Source organism: Chlorocebus sabaeus, chromosome 17 (genome assembly GCF_047675955.1).
Source record: "Chlorocebus sabaeus isolate Y175 chromosome 17, mChlSab1.0.hap1, whole genome shotgun sequence".
NCBI classification, from domain to species: Eukaryota; Metazoa; Chordata; class Mammalia; order Primates; family Cercopithecidae; genus Chlorocebus; species Chlorocebus sabaeus.
The window spans coordinates 18,737,779-18,756,421 of NC_132920.1; the positions used below are offsets into that span (position 1 = coordinate 18,737,779).

The following is an 18,643-nucleotide window of genomic DNA, read 5'->3' on the forward strand; positions in this document are numbered from 1 at the left end:
ATTGTCCCTGTTTGCAGATGACATGATTGTATATTTAGAAAACCCCATTGTCTCAGCCCAAAATCTCCTTAAGCTGATAAGCAACTTCAGCAAAGTCTCAGGATACAAAATTAATGTGCAAAAATCACAAGCATTCTTATACACCAGTGACAGTCAAACAGAGAGCCAAATCATGAATGAACTCCCATTCACAATAGCTTCAAAGAGAATAAAATATCTAGGAATCCAACTTACAAGGGATGTGAAGGATCTCTTCAAGGAGAACTACAAACCACTGCTCAGTGAAATAAAAGAACGCCTTGCAGTTAGATCTCAGACTGCTGTGCTAGCAATGAGGGAGGCTCCGTGGGCGTGGGATCCTCCAGCCCAGGTGTGGGATATAATCTCCTGGTGTGCCGTTTGCTAAGACCCTTGGTAAAGTGCAGTGTTAGAGTGGGAGTTACCCGATTTTCCAAGTGTGTCTCAGTTTCCCTTGGCTAGGAAAACAGATTCCCTTCCCCCTTGAGCTTCCCAGGTGAGACGATACCTTGCCCTGCTTCAGCTCTTGCTGGTGAGGCTGCACCAGCTGACCAGCACCGATTGTCTGGCACTCCCCAGTGAGATGAACCCGGTACCTCAGTTGAAAATGCAGAAATCACCCGTCTTCTGTGTCACTCATGCTGGGAGCTGGAGGCTGGAGCTGTTCCTATTCGGCCATCTTGGGCACGCCGTTCTCAATTGTCATTTTCAATACGTGTTTTCTGCTTGTGTAAAAGTTTTCCCATGCAAGAGGGCTGATGTTAACAGTAGATTATTATGCCACAGAGTATTTTCACCAGGTAAAGAAAGCTTTTTATGGTTCACTGGCTGGGGACAATCAGCTCTTTCACAGTCTAGAACCTGAAGACTGGATCTTCTGAGAACATCAGAAAAAGTCAGCTGTTGCCATCAACACTGCAACAAAACTTTGGGACATTGAACTTTGAGTTCATAATCTCACAACTGAAGAGGATCTCTCCACACTCTTGGTACTGTATACCCATTGGAACCCTTAAGGTAAAACTAGCCAGAGAAATTTCTGTCCAGAAAAGATGGCATCTCTGATGTGGACAGCTTTTCCCAAGGTCATGGATCAAGACTTCTCTACTATCATGAGACTCTTATCTTTGAATATTTTCCCCTTGCTGATTCCTCTATGAACAATAGAAGTGAAAAGGGGGTCTATTGTTTGCACTTATAGAGTATACTTTTATCTGTGAAGGATTTTACAGCCAGCCTTATACATAGATAACCTTATACCTTGATAAATAAAAGATGAAAGCCCAATGTAGGTGAGAAACATTAATGGTACATACATTGCCTCATAGTTGCCAGGAAAAGAACACTGGTTCACTTCTCTTAGCTTACATCATAGGTTAAAGAGAACATTGCCAGAAGGCCTTCATTCTTCTAGAAGGGCCTCGTTTGTTAGGTCCTTTTCCTATTGTCTGGAATTAAAGAGGCAATGATTAAAAATCTATCCCTCATGACAGACTGTAAAGCAGATTCTACCGTAAAGGCCATGATTACACAACAGACTTTAAATTCTCTTGTGAAAGTTATGCTAAATAGTAGAATTGGTTTAGATTACTTACTACTAAATAGAAGTATCTGTGCAGCTGCTGGCACTTGTAGCCTATGGAGAAAACATTGGACAGTATAGAGATTCAGTTGTAGGAGATTAGCCAAGAGACTGCTCAGTTAAGTGTGTAGACTCTTTATCTAGCTCATTCTTTGATCTACTGATTTTAGGTGGTTTGGTTTATGGGGACCTTGGATAAGGAGCGTACTCCAAACTCTTGGTATTATCCTCCCAGTAGTCATAAGAGTAGTCTCCCTGGTGCATTGTATTCTCTCAGAAGTTTTAAATGTTGGCACACAGCCATCTCTAGAATGTCAAATGGTTTCTTTCAACTGGAATGACTAAAGCTGAAAGAAATGTGCAACCACGAGGACACTGTAATTTGTGAATGACATTCTGAGACCAGAAATCCAAAATGATGGTAACTGAGAGTGGCACTGAGGCCCCCAAGTTTTGGTCTCACTTAAGTGAGAGCATGACAAAAAAAAAAGGGGGATTTTTTAAAACAAAATTTGAGAAGCCATTGTTTTGGACCGAGCTCATGCACTAGGCCCCAACAGACCAGACCAAAACAAAATGGAGTCACTTATGCCAAATGTGACATGATCAAGCTAAGACTTTAAGGAATCACATAGATTCTAGAAAAGACCAGGTTTTGTTTTTCTCCAGGCAAAACAAATAGGACATTCCAGCATAAGGAGGTACCATCTACTTAATCCTGGTTCCAGCCTTGCAAAACCCACTGTTCTACTGTTTCCCCATGGGTTTTAAAACCAAATAGATACATTTACAATGGCGATAGTGACACCAGTGACTAAAGTTTTGGCCAATCTCTCAAAATTGAGAAGATGATCAAAGGGGGTTATTGTTAAATCAAGTTTAGCCTAAAGCTGCCTCCTTACATGTTTAACATTTGGCCTAAAGGTTTCTCTGTACATCATGAACTATAACAAGTGGAGGTGTGAACAGACAGTAGCCTATACTTGTGCCAATCACTGAGTTTTGGCCAATCAAATGTAGCCAACTGTTTGAACTGTGTCCAAATAAGGCACACACCAAACTGTAACCAATCCAGTTGTGTCTGCACCTCACTTCCATTTTCTGTACATTACTTTCCTTTTTCTGTCCATAAATCTTCTTCCACCCCTTGGCTGCATTGGAGTCTCCAAGCCCACTCTGGCTGGAAAAGCTGCCTGATTTGCAAATCATTCATTGTTCAATTAAACACCTTCAAATTTGATTTGGCTGAAGTTTTTCTTTCATCACCATTATTGGCCGCCACAAAAACACGATGAAGTACATAGACCATTGACACTCTAAAGCAACTACACAATCAAGTCTAGATAACAACCATTTAACAACATGATGACAGGATCAAATCCACACATATAAATATTAATCTTGAATGTAAACAGGCTAAATGTCCCACTGAAATGGCACAGAGTGGCAGGCTGGATAAAGAAGCAAGACCAAATTGTGTGATAACTTCATTCCTATCTCACATGCAATGATACCTATAAGCTGAAAGTACAAGGATGGAGAAAAATCTGTCAAACAAACAGAAAACAAAAAAGAGCAAGGATCACTATTCTTATTTCAGGCAAAACAGACTTTAAACGAACAATGATAAAAAAGGACAAAGAAGGGCATTACATAATGATAAAGGGTTCAATTCAACAAGAAGGCAAAACTATCCTAAATATGAATTTGCCCAAAACTGGAGCACTCAGATTTATAAAACAAGTTCTTAGAGATGTACAAAGAAACTTAGATAACTGCACAATAATAGTGGGAGAATTCAACACTCCACTGATAGCGTTTGACAGATCATTGAGGCAGAAATCTAATACAGATATTCAGGACCTATACTTGACACTTGAACAAATAGAACTAACAAACATCTACAAAATCCTCCACCTAATAACAATAGAATGTACATTCTTCTCATTTGCACATGGCACATACTCTAAAATTGATGACATGCTCAGCCATAAAGCAATTCTCAACAAATTAAAAAAAATCTGAAATTATACCAGCCATAATCTTGGACCACAGAGAAAAAGAAAATCAAGACTAAGAAGATCTTTCAAAACCTTACAATTACATGGAAATTATACAATCTGCTCCTGAATGACTTCTGGGTAAATAATCAAATTAAGGCAGAAATCAAGAAATTCTCTGAAACTAATGAGAACAAAGATACAACTTACCAGAATCTCTGTGACACAGCTAAAGCAGTGTTAAGAAAGGATATAATGCTGAATGCCCACATCAAAAAAATTAGAAATATCTCAAATTAATAACCAAACATCACACCTAGAGGAACTAAAATAAAAAGAACAAACCAATTCAAAAGCTAGGCAAAAAAACACAAACAAACAAAAACAAACCAAAAAACCAAAATCAGACCTGAACTGCACAAAATTGAGACATGAATGATAATACAAACGACTAACAAAACCAGAAGTTGGCTTTTTGAAAGAATTTGTGAGATTGATAGACCACTGGCTAGACTAATACAGAAATAAAGAGAGAAGATCCAAATAAACACAATCAGAAACGTAAAAGGGAAGTTTACTACCAATCCTACATAAATAAAAAAACAAAACAAGCAAACAAACAAAAAACAAACCACAAACCCAGAGACTATTGTGAACACCTCTATGCACACAGATCAGAAAACCTAGAAGAAATGGATAAATTTCTGGAATTGTAGAACCTCCTAAGATTGAACCAGGAAGAAATTGAAACTCTGAAAAGACCAATAACAAGTTCCTAAATGGAATCAGTAATAAAAAACCAACCAACCAAAAAAATCCCTGGGACAGATGTATTTATAGCCAAATTCTACCAGACATACAAAGTAGAGTTAGACCAATCCTACTGAAACTATTCCAAAAAACTGAGAAGTGGGACTCTTTTCTAACTCATCCTATGAGGGCAGCATCATTCTGATACCAAACCCTGACAGAGACACAATAAACACAAATTCAGGCCTGGAATCCTAGCACTTTGGGAAGCTAAGGTGGGCAGATCAGGATGTTGGTCAGGTGCCGTGGCTCATGCCTGTAATCCCAGCACTTTGGGAAGCCAAGGTGGGCAGATCTGAGGTCAGGAGTTTGAGATCAGCCTGGCCAACATGGCAAAACCATGTCTCTACTAAAAATACAAAATTAGCCAGGAGTGGTGGTGCATGCCTGTAATTCCAGCTACGCGGGAGGCTGAGGCAGGAGAATCATTTGAACCAGGGAGGCGGAGGTTGTGGTGAGCTGAGATTGCAGCATTGCACTCCAGCCTGGGCAACGAGAGTGAAACTCTGTCTCCAAAAAAAAAAAAATTCAGGCCAATATCCCTAATGAACATAGATTTAAAAATCTTCAACAAAATATTAGCAGATCAACTCCAGAAGCATATCACAAAGCTAATCCACCATGGTCAAGTAGGGTTTATTCCTGGAATGCAAGGTTGATTCAACATATGTAAATCAATAAATGTGATTTCATCACATAAACAGAACTAAAAACATAAACCAATGATCATCTCAATAGACACAAAAAAGGCTTTTGATAAAATTCAACATCTCTTTATGTTAAAAAAACCTCAAAAAACGAGGCATCAAAGGAACATACCTCAAACTCATAAGAATTATCTATGACAAACCCCCAGCCAGCATCATACCGACTGGGAAAAAGCTGGAAGCACTCCCCTTGAGAACTGAAGTAAGACAAAGACGTCCTCTCTCACTGCTGCTCTCAACATAGTACTGAAAGTCCCAGCTAGAGCAATTAGGCCATAGAAAGAAATAAATGGCATCCAAACAGGAAGAGAGTTAAGTCAAGCTACTTCTCTTTGTAGATGATATGATTCCATACCTAGAAAACTCCATAATTTCTATCCAAAGGCTCCTAGATCTGATAAGCAACTTCAGCAAAGTTTCAGGATGCAAAACCAATGTATAAAAATCAGTAGCATTTCTATACACCAGTAATATCCAAGCTGAGAGCCAAATCAATATTATGATCCCATTTATAGTAACCACAAAGAGGACAAAATACCTAGGAATACAACTAACCAGGGAAGCAAATGATGTCTGCAATGGGAATTACAAAACACTGCTGAAAGAATTCAGAGATGACACAAACAAATGGCAAAACATTCTGTGCTCCTAGACAGGAATAATCAATATTGTTAAAGTGGACATATCGCTTAAAACAATTTACAGATTCAAAGCCATTTCCATTGAACTACCAAGAACACTTTTCACAGAATTAGGAAAACCTATTGTAAAATTCATATAGAATAAAAAAGAAGCCTGACTAGCCAAGGCAATCCTAAGCAAAAAGAACAAAGCTACAGGCATCACACTACCTGGCTTTAAGTCCAGAGTAACCACAACAGCATGGAGTGGGTGCAAAAACAGGTACACAAACCAATGGAACAGGTTAGAGGTCCCAGAGATAAAGCTGCACACTTAAAACCATCTGATTTTTGACAAAGTTGACAATAAAAAGTAATAAGGAAAGGAATCCCTTTTTAATAAGTGGTCTGGGATAACAGGCCAGCCATATGCAGAAGATTGAATGTGGACCCCTTCCTTTCATCATATACAAAAATCTATTCAAGCTGTATTAGAGACTTAAACATAAAACTTAAAACTATGAAAGTCCTAGAAGAAAATCTAAGAAATACCATTTGGACATAGGCCCTGGCAGGGATTTTATGGTGAAGACTCTAAAAACAATTGAAACAAAAACGAAAATTGACAAGTGGGGCCTAATTAAACTAAAGAGCTTCTGCACAGCAAAAGAAAGTATCAACAGAGTAAACAGGCAAGCTACAGAGTGGGAGAAAATATTTGCAAACTATGCATCTAACAAAGGTCTTATATCCAAAATCTTTAAGGACCTTAAAGAAATCAACAAGCAAACAAATAACCACATTAAAAATGGGCAAAGTCCATGAACAGACACTTCTCAAAAGAAGATATACATGTGACCAACAAGCATATGAAAAAATGTTCAACATCACTAATCTTTAGGGAAATGCAAATCAAAACCATAATGAGATACCATCTCACAACAGTCAGAATGGCTATTATTAAAAAGTATAAAAATAACAGATGCTGGTGAGGTTGTGGAGACAAGGAAACACTTATATACTGTTGGCAGGAGTGTGCTGGTGAGGTTGTGGAGAAAAAGGGACACTTAAAAACTGTTGGTGGGAATGTGAATTAGTTCAGCTACTGTGGAAAACAGTTTGGAGATTTCTGAAGGAACATGAAACAGAACTAACATTTGATCCAGCAATACCATTACTGAGTATATACCCAAAGGAATACAAATCATTCTACCATAAAGACATATGCATATGTATGTTTATCATAGCTCTATTCACAATAGCAAAGACATGAAATCAACCTAGGTGCCCATCAACAGTGGACTGGGTAAAAGAAATGTGGTACATATATGCCGTGGGATATTAATACTATGCAGCCATGAAAAGAAACAAGATCATGTCCTTTGCAGCAACATAGATGCAACTGGAAGCCATCATCCTAAGTGAACTAATGCAGGAAGAGAAAAACAAATACCACATGTTCTCATTTATAAGTAGGAGCTAAACCTTTAATACACAGGGACACTAAGAAGAGAACAATAGACACTGGCACCTGCTTGAGGGTAGAGGTGGTAAGAGGGTGAGCATCAAAAAAACTACCTGTTAGGTACTATGCTCATTACCTGGGTGATGAAATAATTTGTACACCAAACCCTCAAGACACAATTTACCCACATAACAAACATGCACCTGTGCCCCCTAAACCTAAAAATAAAAGTCGACAGGAAAAAAAATCATAAAATGGTACATGTATCTCCAAGAAAGTCTTAGGCAGCAACCAGATGTGCTACTACTGTGCCAATACTGGTTTCTATTGCAAGGTTGGGAACACTGGCTCAAGGCAAAATTACAAAGCAGGTGAATTTATTTTTTTGTGATTGACGTCTATCTTTGTACTACCACCATGATCCAATTCCTCCTTATTCCTCACAACCCATGGACTTTATGTCACATCTCACAACAATCTCTTGATTTGCCTACTTTTTCTCATAGTTCTCTTCATTTTATTCCTCTTCTTCCTTGCTGCAAATCAAGTGTCTGAATTACTTAAGTAGTTACTGGAAAGAGAAGGCTCATTGGCACATCAGAGTAATTCACTTTAAAATGTTAATGTGAGCACTTAGGAACTTCAAATCTTAGCCTAGTCATTGCTAGTAATATGAACATTTAAAAATCCTTCAACCTCTTTATAATCATTAGTTTCTTTTTTTTTTTTTTTTTTTTTTGAGACGGAGTCTCGCTCTGTCGCCCAGGCTGGAGTGCAGTGGCCGGATCTCTGCTCACTGCAAGCTCCGCCTCCCGGGTTCACGCCATTCTCCTGCCTCAGCCTCCCGAGTAGCTGGGACTACAGGCGCCCGCCACCTCGCCCGGCTAGTTTTTTGTATTTTTTTAGTACAGACGGGGTTTCACCGGGTTAGCCAGGATAATCATTAGTTTCTTTATCTTTGAAATAGGATAAATTGTTATGGAAACTACATGAACTTCTTGGCACAGTGCCTGGAAGATTGGAATCATCCAAACACCATTAACAGCTGTTGCCATTACTATTGTTATCATTATTATCAAAGATAGGTGAGGCACACTTGCCAGAATATTTCGTATTAAGAAATATGTTAATACCAATTACAATTTGCTGGAGAGAGACTCCTATATGAAATGTTCTATACTGTCTCACAGAAAATCAGGTGTCAGAAAGCTAGTTTCTGAGCATCTGTTCAAAATACTTTTTGAAGTTATGTTACTTGGTGCATTCATACCATGGGTTGTTATGTTCCCCTGATTTTAACATATTCTGTGTGTTGAAGTCTCCTTTTCCTGATAATAAGATAACCATACTTTTTGATTTCCAGTTGTTTGGTATAACATTTTCTACTGTCTTACTGTCAGCATATGTTTTTCATATCTGTGATATGTATTTACTAACATGTTTCATGTAGAAAGCATATACATTTGGGGACCTTTTAAAAATAATCTAGTCTGACAAACTCTGGCTTTTTATTTCATTTACATTTAATCAAATATTGTTGAGTTTAAGTCTAACATTTTGCTATTTGTACTATCTACTCTTTGGTACATTGTTTCTCCTTTTTTGCTTTTTTTTTCTGGTTTCTGTGACAGAAGCAATTGTACTTCATGACTTTCTATCTGTCATAGTTAGATTCCTGGCACTGGAATGAATATCTTGATTTATAAAAACTTTAATTTTTCTCAGTGATACATAAGCCTTTTAACATCATTCAATGAATTCCGTGTTTCAAGCACTATTATATCTTAAGAAGCAAAGTTATTATTGATTTTTGATTGACTGGATTTTTCATAGTTGTTGACTAGAGAAAAATTCTCCTGTTTCTCCCAGTGTCCATTTAAAACCAATTTATCTCTTCGGAGACCCCATTTTCAGGTTGTTTCCTAGGTTTTATGCTGCAACTATTTCCTTTCCTTCCCTTCTTTCCTTCCTTCCTTCCTTCCTTCCTTCCTTCCACCTCCCTTCCTTCCTTCCCCTTCCCTTCCGTCTCCCTTCCTTCCTTCCTTCCTTCCTTCCTTCCTTCCTTCCTTCCTTCCTTCCTTCCTTCCTTCCTTCCTTCCTTTCTTCCTTCCTTCCTTCCTTCCTTCCTTCCTTTCTTCCTTCCTTCCTTCCTTCCTTCTTCCTTCCTTTTTTGAAGCAAAGTAGTGTTAAGAGGCCATGTCTTTACTTAATGGGCATCTGTTGGAGTCTACCCAAAACTAAAAAGATTGTAAAAGTATATTATAATATTCCTGTGGACCAGATGATGAAATGTGAGATGTATAGTAATGAAGTGAGGTGGTTTCATGGGCTATTAGGCAGCTTCATCTATTGTGTTCCTGTAGAGATTGAGGTCAATCTGGACAGGGTCCTCTAGCTAAATGCTACTGAGCTTCTGTCTGGGTATATCCCATTCTTTATATTTTGGATTCAATAAATTAAATCAATACTTAAAAAAATATGTTTTTTTTCCTAACCTATGGGAAATCTACCTGCATTTTAGGGGCATAACATGCTAGTTTAAAGAAATATTTTTTGTAGGTACCTTGCATAGCATTAAAACTGATACTATAAAAAGCAAATGCAAGTACTTTTCTCCGAATCATGTTCATCTCCACTTCCATTGGCACCCTTGGTTTTTGGGCTCAAGATTCAAAATTATTTTAATAGGTAAGAGAAATTGACATTGACCAGGTAAAATTTAAGTAGAAAAAGATCAAATTTCGTATTTAAGAAATTATCTATGTAAATATTTTTAGCAAATGTATAGAAGTATAGATATAGAGAGAAATATGTAGATACACTTGCATATGCATTCACACACATGCACACGTGCACACACATACAGGAATGCTTATCAGAAATACCTGGGATTTGTAGCTTTATCTAAATAAAAATAATTGGTTTGCAATCAAAACCAAACATGGGATTCAAGAGTTAAAAAAATTTTAATTAAGTGTTAGAGTACACACATAAAAGCATACATAGTTCAGATCATGCAAGAACATCTGGGAATACCTGGAGTGTTATAGCTGCCCCATTACTTTTATTTTATTGCAAAATGGAAAGTAAATAAAAAAGTAAGACCGGGATAGTTAAGACCAAAACCTATGTCATATACAGAATAATTAGGGAAAATAAAAATACTTAGTATGACAGTCAGAAAACTTATAGGGAACATGAAAACATTGGAAGCCATATAGACGATTTTGTATAGACTATACAGGCATGTTTTTTCCTGCTACTTTAGATGAGAAGTGATTTTAAGATTTTTCCCAAAGTATTCTTAGTGCTACTTGTCAAATTTCTTTGAGAAGTCATATTTCATTAAAAATATTATCCACATGTTTCATTCTATACCATAATGTGTTTGTGTTGGTATAATGTAAATAAATGATTTCTCTTCCTTCTCTTCGTATCTTCAGGGCAGAGCATTTATATTTATTCTGTGCTATCAGGCATAGTCTCTGGAATGTGCAAATAAGTGCACCTAGGTATTCATACTATAGGGTGAGATATGACCAATGGGCATGCATTCCTAAGTGTTATATTTTTCATTTATTACTTTAAAAGATCTTTCAAAACAAAAACCAAAATATAAATTTTCTAAATGTTTATCGTGTTGCCTTGAAAACTTGAAAATGAGAGACCAGAGCCTGAATAGCCATTTTCACATTTTTTTTGGATCAGGTGTAGAAAAGATTCCTACAGTAGATTTAACTTGTAATAGATAATTCAGAGTTCTTTGAGTCTATAATAGGTTTAAGATTGGAGATTCTGTATGGTACTCAGAGAAAGAAAAGAAGATGGGAGAAACTAGAAACCTGAAAGATATTCAATTCAATTAAATGTCAAATATTAAAATTTTAGCCTGAAGGAATGAAAATTTCAGGTTATAGACAATGATGGAGACCTTCAGGTAGCCCAGGAAAATGACTGTTACTGAATTTGGATCTCTCTGCACATCCTCCAGAAAACTATACAGACCAGTAAGAAACATAAATGCAACCCACATAACCCACAATGTCAACCAAACCAGAAGAAAAATAGCCCCCCAACTTCAAATTACTTGTTAGTAGAAAAATATAAGCTGAATTTCAGCAGAACATTCAACTTAAGCTCTAGCCACAAGTCTTTGTGGAGAGGAAGCAGTATCCCAATTGCCCCACCCCATCTTGTCAAAGTGCATGAAAGAGGAAGAACTGAAGGGCCAATATTATATCTGCACATCATAAAACCATCTGAGTTAAAACTCTTGAGTGAAATGGCAAAGACAAAGAGAAATATAGAATTCTGAAGACTTAATAATAATGAAAATATTACATATCAGAACTTATAGAACACTTTTAAAGTAGATATCAGAGAAAAATTCATAGAACTAAACACTTTTATTAATAAAAGTAAAATAGTGAAAATAAAGTAAATTCTCAGCTGAAAAGTTAAGAACCTCCCCCCAGCAAAGCAAAGACAATTAAACAAACCAAAGAAAGAAACAGTAAAGATAAAAGTAGAAATTAGTGAGCTATAGAAAAATAGTAGATCTAAGATACAGTTAACTTATTAAAATTCTGTTTCTTGAAAACAATTGGTAAATAGAAAAAACACCAGCTAACTTAGTCAAGGGAAGAAAAGGAGAAAGAAGGCACATACATAAACACAAATAAAGAGACGGTAAGGGTGAAATAAACATTGAAATCAGAAGAAATAAAAAAAGAGATATTATCAAATGTGACTGTTTTTCACACTTCCAAGCCAATGAATTTGAAAACTTAGATGGATAATTTTCAAGGGAAATTTTATTTACTAAAATTGGACTCAAAGAAGACAGAAAGCTTAGAAAGACGCTAGGAAAATGTGATAGGCTGAATGTCCAGGGGGAAAAAAGAACAAAAAAATTTTTAATTATGTAACAAGATAGTTGATATTATGGAAAAAATAAATAAATTTTAAAAATTGAAAAAAATGTATAAACTATGATGTTACCAACAATACTAACCGTACTAGTATGGCAATAAGTATATATTTGTTAATAAAAAATGCTCATATTATATTTTAAACTAAGCTCCATTTATAAAAGACAGTTAAAACAAAATAACCAAAATTACTTTAATAGAAAAATGAAGCTGGGCGTGGTGGCTCACTTCTGTAATCCCAGAACTTTGGGAGGCCAAGGTGGGTGGATCGCCTGAGGTCAGAAGTTCCAGACCAGCCTGGCCATCGTGGTGAAACCCCGTCTCTACTAAAAATACAAATTAGCCAGTCGTGGTGGCGTGTCCCTGTAATCCCAGCTACTCAGGAGGCTGAGGCAGGAGAATCACTGGAACCCTGGAGGCAGAGGCTGCAGTGAGCCAAGATCATGCCACTGCACTCCAGCCTGGGCGACAGAGCAAGACTCCATCAGAAAAACAAAGCAAAAACAAAAAAACAAACAAGCAAACAAACAAACAAACAAAAAATATATATATATATCAGGGAAACACAAACAAAAATAAATTATGTGTACCTCTACTGATTGTTAACTGGCAAGCCACCCTTCGTGTTTCTCTCCTCTTTCTTTAATTCTTACATTGATATCCAATAAAATTTTTATTAGTTAAGTTGTATTTAAGGGATGCGAGAATGATGTAGCATTTTAAAAATATTAGTGCATCAAATTAATTGATTAGAAGGGAGAAACAAAAAAGCTTCCAAACACATTCTGAAAATGTATTTAATAAGAGGCAATATGTAATCCTCATCTTTAAAAAATTTTAGCAAATTAGATACCTTGACATTAAGAATATGTCTATTTTAAGCTGAAGCCAATATAATACATAATAATGATATGCTCCCAGAGTGTTCAGTAACCAAGGCAAGGATACCTACTATTATCATCATTAATTTACATTATTCTGGAAGTTCTCATTAATGCAGTGAGGTAGAAAACCATAGTAATTAAAATACCTATGGGAAAGGAAAATGCAGAATTCTTACAATTATAGGTGGTGGAGCTAGGAATTCCAAGGAAATAAAATGTTAATCAAATTGAAAGACAGCTCAGATATTTGACCGGATTGAAAACCACACTGGTATCAGTAACTTTCCTATAAACCAGAAATAACTATTTAGAAAATTTAATAAAAATCTTACTCTGAAGAGTAGCAAATATATAAAACATATGCAGGAGTGAATTTCTAAAAGGTAGCAAAGCCAAAAGTTTGCTAAATAACACAAAACAAAATTTTGATAGATAGAGTAAAATGGTGTGGTAAGGATTGATAAAAAAAAGTGGACTTTTCCAAATTTATTTATTCAGCGAATACAATTCCAATAATAATCTAAACCTCAATTTTTAAATAGGTGACGGACTTAAATTGACGTTCTCCAGAGAAAAGATACAAATGGCCAACAAGTACTTGAAGAGATGCTGAACATCACTAACCGTCGGGGAAATGGAAATCGAAACAACAGTGAGATATCATTTCATACCTTTTAGGATGGTTATTATAAAATAAAAGATAATAGGTATTGGCAAAGATTTGGAGAAATGGAAACCCTTGTACATTATTGGTGGGAATGGAAAATCGTACAGCCTCTGTGGAAAACAGTATGGAGTTTCCTCAAAAGAAATTAGAATTACCACATGATCCAGCAGTCTCACTTCTGGATGAAGGAGGGAAATGGGGAGTAGTTCAATGGGTATAAAGTTTCAGTTGTACAAGATGAGTAAGTTCTGGAGATTTTCTCTACAGCATAGGGATTATAGTTAATACGGTATTGTGTACTTAACCATTTGTTAACAGTGTAGATCTCATGTTTTTAGTACAAAAACAAAGTGGCACACACACAAAAAACCTTTGGAAGGTGGTTGATATGCTTATTATCTTGATTGTGGTGATCGTTTCACAGCCATATGGAAATGTTCAAACTCATCAAATTGTATACATTAAATATGTGCAATATTTAGTATATCAACTATACCTCAATAAAGCCATTGAAAAATTTAAGCATATTTTCAAAGAAAATACTTTCTATGTATGTATGATGTATGTGTGTGTGTGTGTATCTTTCTGTCTCTATATATATGTGCATATATGTGTGTGTGTGTGTGTGTGTGTATAATTTATTTTTTTGAGACAGAGTCTCACTCTGTCGCCCAGACTGGAGTGCAGTGGCATGACCGCTCACTGCAGCCTTGACCTCCTGGGTTCAAGTGATCCTTCCACCTCAGCCTCCTGAGTAGCTGGGACTACAGACGCATGCTACCGTGCCCAGCTAATGTTTGTTTTTTTTGTAGAAACAAGATCTTGTTATATTGCCCAGGATGGTCTTGAACTCCTGGCCTCAAGTGATCCTCCTGCCTTGACCTTCCAAAGTGCTGGGATTATAGGCATGAGCCATCGTGCCCAGCCTTAGAGTATATTTTGAATAATAAATTGGAAAGAATATTTGGGAAATTCCTAGGAACAGACATAATAAGGATAGATTTTCCCTATAAGATATTGATGTTTTATATAAAGCTAAAATATTGAAAACATGGGATTCTATGAGGTCATAATAAAATAAACATCAAATTTACTAAAAATTAAAATAATTTTAGATGCTTTTTCCTGGACTTCAGAAGGAAAAAATGCTTTTTCAGGAGTTACTGCATCCATCCATATCAATCATGAAAAGTTACCTTCTAGAATGATTCTGTCCACAGTACACAACAGCAAACACCAAGGTACCAACCATTAGGAGTATCTCCTACATTTTACATACCAAAACATGCAGGTCAAATGACAAAAAGGGAAATGTATTTGCAATATGACAAATGGATAATATCATTGACCTATTTGTGTTTATATATATAACTAATACACAAAGATTTCTCACAAATCAATAAGAAGAACTTCCTTTAAAAAAAGAGAATGGTCATTTTATCCTCACAATAATAACAAGTGGTTAAAAAGTTCATTTTTACTAGTAATATAAAATAAAGTATGTTTACAATTTCTTTTCATTATTTGAAATGTTAATGTTCAGTATTGACAGTTATGGGGGAAATAGACACCTGCTTTTGTACACTGCTGATAGGAGTACATGTTTTGTATGTAATACATATATGTATATCCTTAAAATATTCATACTTTTTAAATTAATAAATTCTCTCTAACAGTTTATTGAAAGGAAAGAATAAGAAAAGCCCAAATGTTTTTATCTTTTTTTAAAAAAATGTATTTGTTGAATGTCTGCAAATTATACTAATACATATGAAAAAGTATAAAAACAAAGTTAATTATCTCTCCCTGTCTGCCTTCTATCTATGCTTCTCATTCCTTGGTGGAAACCAATTTTAGTAGTCTGGTATGTACCTTCATACCTATCTCCTTGTTCAAATGAATATATGTAGCATATTATCTAAAGGACTTTGGTTGGTTAATTGTTAGTGTGGAAATGAACTTTAAATACATGCATTATTCTGTAGTGTGCTTCTTTCACATGTGAATATACTGTGGGCATTTCTAGAAGTCAGTAAATACAGATCTAAGCTTGCTTTATTAACTTCCTAAGGTAGACAAAAGCAAAAAAAATTATATATCATTATAATGGTATCATTTTTGTATTCAGTTGTATTATAACCATATGATTATATTTTACATACATATATATTGTATCATATATAATTATACATAATATACATATTTATGTATAACAGTTAAACTAAATTCATAAATTCTTTTTTATCTTTTTCCTTTCTGTTCATTCATTGAGGAATTATTTAGAATATCAAACATCCACAAAGAGATAACCATCCAATGAAAGCAGAACTGCTGTGTCATTTGTGGAATACATTTTGATACATTTTTGTGTAATTTGTATGGATTACTAGGCAGCCACGAAGAAGCCATGTCTTTTGCTCCGCATTTTCTTAGATTCTGTATTTGACATCTGCTCATCACAGGGCAGATTATATTAACTATATTTCCTTATTTTCTGTACTTTTGATGCTCTGGCATTTCTTGCTGAGTAGGGAGAGACTGCCCCTCCCAGGGCTAGCGTTTTCTTAGAAATAACACAGGGCTGGCCGGGCGTGGTGGCTCACGCCTGTAACCCCAGCACTTTGGGAGGCTGAGGTGGGCAGATCATGAGGTCAGGAGTTTAAGACCAGTCTGGCCAACATAGTGAAACCCCATCTCTACTAAAAATACAAAAAATTAGCTGGGTGTGGTGGTGGGCAACTGTAATCCCAACTACTCGGAAGCTGAGGCAAGAGAATCGCTTAAACCCGGGAGGCGGAGGTTGTAGTGAGTCGAGATCATGCCATTGCACTCCAGCCTGGGCCACAGAGCCAGATGCCTGAAAAAAATAAAAAAATAAATAAATAAATAACACGGGGCTCAGTCTGGGAGCGTGTTTTTTGTATGCAGTCCAACCAATCCCCAACCATTTCCCCAGCCATCTCGTTATCTAATTATCAGATACCAAGCCATGTCCCTGGCCCTAAATTATTACAGGGCTAGTTACCAGGAAACTAGATGTCACCCCAATGCCCCAAAGCCCAGTATACTTCTTTAAACTAGCCAGTCCGAAGGTTTTTCCTCTGTCCTGCCTTGCCAAGCCCCAGTCAATGCTCTGGCCTAGACTTTGCTCTCACTCCTGCTTCTACCTCCTGACTACCCCAGTGTTTTCTCCTGGGCCCTGTGTGGCATACAGTGACCCCCGCCTCTGGAACCTGTAAGGGTAATAAACCTCTTCCTTCCAAGACTCATTCTCATCTTCTCCTGTGGACACGCTGACGTCACCATGTCAAAGCCAATGCTTACATTCTTAGGACATTTTTCAATGGTGTTTGTGTAACGGGCAAATTACACAAAACAATATAAAACACAACACTCCAATTTCTAATGAATATATGTGTTTGCATACTTAAGAAAAATGTGTTAGAAGGAATTATACCCAAATGTTAATAGAGATGATCGGGGTGGTGTGATATGAGATAACTTCAATGTTTTCCTTTGTATTTTAATCTATTTTCCGAAGTTTCAACAAGTTTCATTATAAATGTAAATATGTCCATGAACATACGTCTCTATCTCCATCTATCTATTATTTTACGTTCACAACACTGAATTAAAACCAGCTTTCCAAGTTCCAGAATCTATTTCATATAACAAAATTTCAAAGTGAAGACCATCCTAGACTCTTGTGTGTGTGTGTGTGGTTTTTTTTTTTTTTTGGATTATGACTCTGACCTCCTAAATAAATAAAAGGGCAAAGAATGACACATATCTCCTGGCCTCTTTGATACAGAAAAGATACCATTGTGAGTATGGTTTTTGTCCAATGAACTGTTAGTTTCCAAAACAAAAACTGAGTAACAGCAGAAAACATTACAAGCTCCAATGCAAGGATTATGACTCAGTCTTTGCCCTCTCTGCAAAATGAACTCTTTGTAAACTACTACCCATGAATGTTCAAATACTTGGGAAATATTTTCATATGACTTCTGATGTAATTTTGACTCATGCTTAGTGATTTTTTAGTCCACAGTGAGGTAGAGTCCAGTGGCGAGTGGATGCCTGCTGTGGAAAAGGGCTTTATCATTTTAATTGCAACCAACTGAAATAGAAACTTTAATGGACTTTCAAACTATTTGATGTCTCATGCCTAAAATGAACATCATCAAGAATTTTATAGATGAACATAATAAATAACTTTATGCCACATTCATAACATAAATAGAAATGTTTTAAAAGTGATGAACTAACAAATTGTGCCAAACTAAGGAATCTGGAACAGGGTGTACAGGGGATGTCTTTGTAGTCTCCCTGGTTATAGGAACTCACTTTTTGAAAATCAGAGGCCAGAATAATTTTGTATGATGTAAAATATTCAACGATTATAAGTCAACGAGAAATAAATGTATACGAAAATGTCAAATACATGTCAATATCAGTGTGAATGTGAGATTCTATTCCAGTGAGTTCTCAAAAGATATATATACTTCTTAATAAATTTGCTTTTCTATACAAGAATCTAGGGATGTATGTATGTGTACATATTTATTGCAATATACAGTAGTAGAACTAATGAATAAAAGTGGGAAAAATAATCTTTGGTGATCAATCAAACTCTTACAAAAATTTCTTTAATTTTTTTTTGTTAAAAACTTTTATCAGAAAAATAATGTTTATGTACCTTGGGTAATCTGTAATGTCTGGTCATAGTGGAGTGGTTTTCTATACATAAAGTTATATGTTTCCTTAAAAGTAAGATCTGTGATTACAAGTGTTCTGTATTTGTGCAGAAATTGAAAATAATTTACAACATTTGTAGAATTATAAGCCAATTATCTGTAGAGATAACCTGATTAAAGAAAAACCTGTTTTAAAAATTATTTTGTATAAATATAGATATGCTCTGTATTAACAGTATTAGAGAAAAGTAAACATATTGAT

General features: G+C 35.9%; 1 long non-coding RNA gene across 13 annotated transcripts in view; it reads left to right on the forward strand.

Moving 5' to 3' along the window:
- Window positions 1–17,822, forward strand: part of LOC119626796 (uncharacterized) — a 201,514-nt gene extending 183,692 nt beyond the window's left edge. For all 13 annotated transcript variants that reach the window (XR_012089057.1, XR_012089054.1, XR_012089055.1 and 10 more), the window contains one exon: window positions 13,560–17,822. This is a non-coding gene — a long non-coding RNA (uncharacterized lncRNA). The remainder of the gene's footprint in view (window positions 1–13,559) is intronic.
- Window positions 17,823–18,643: the final 821 nt, after the last annotated feature.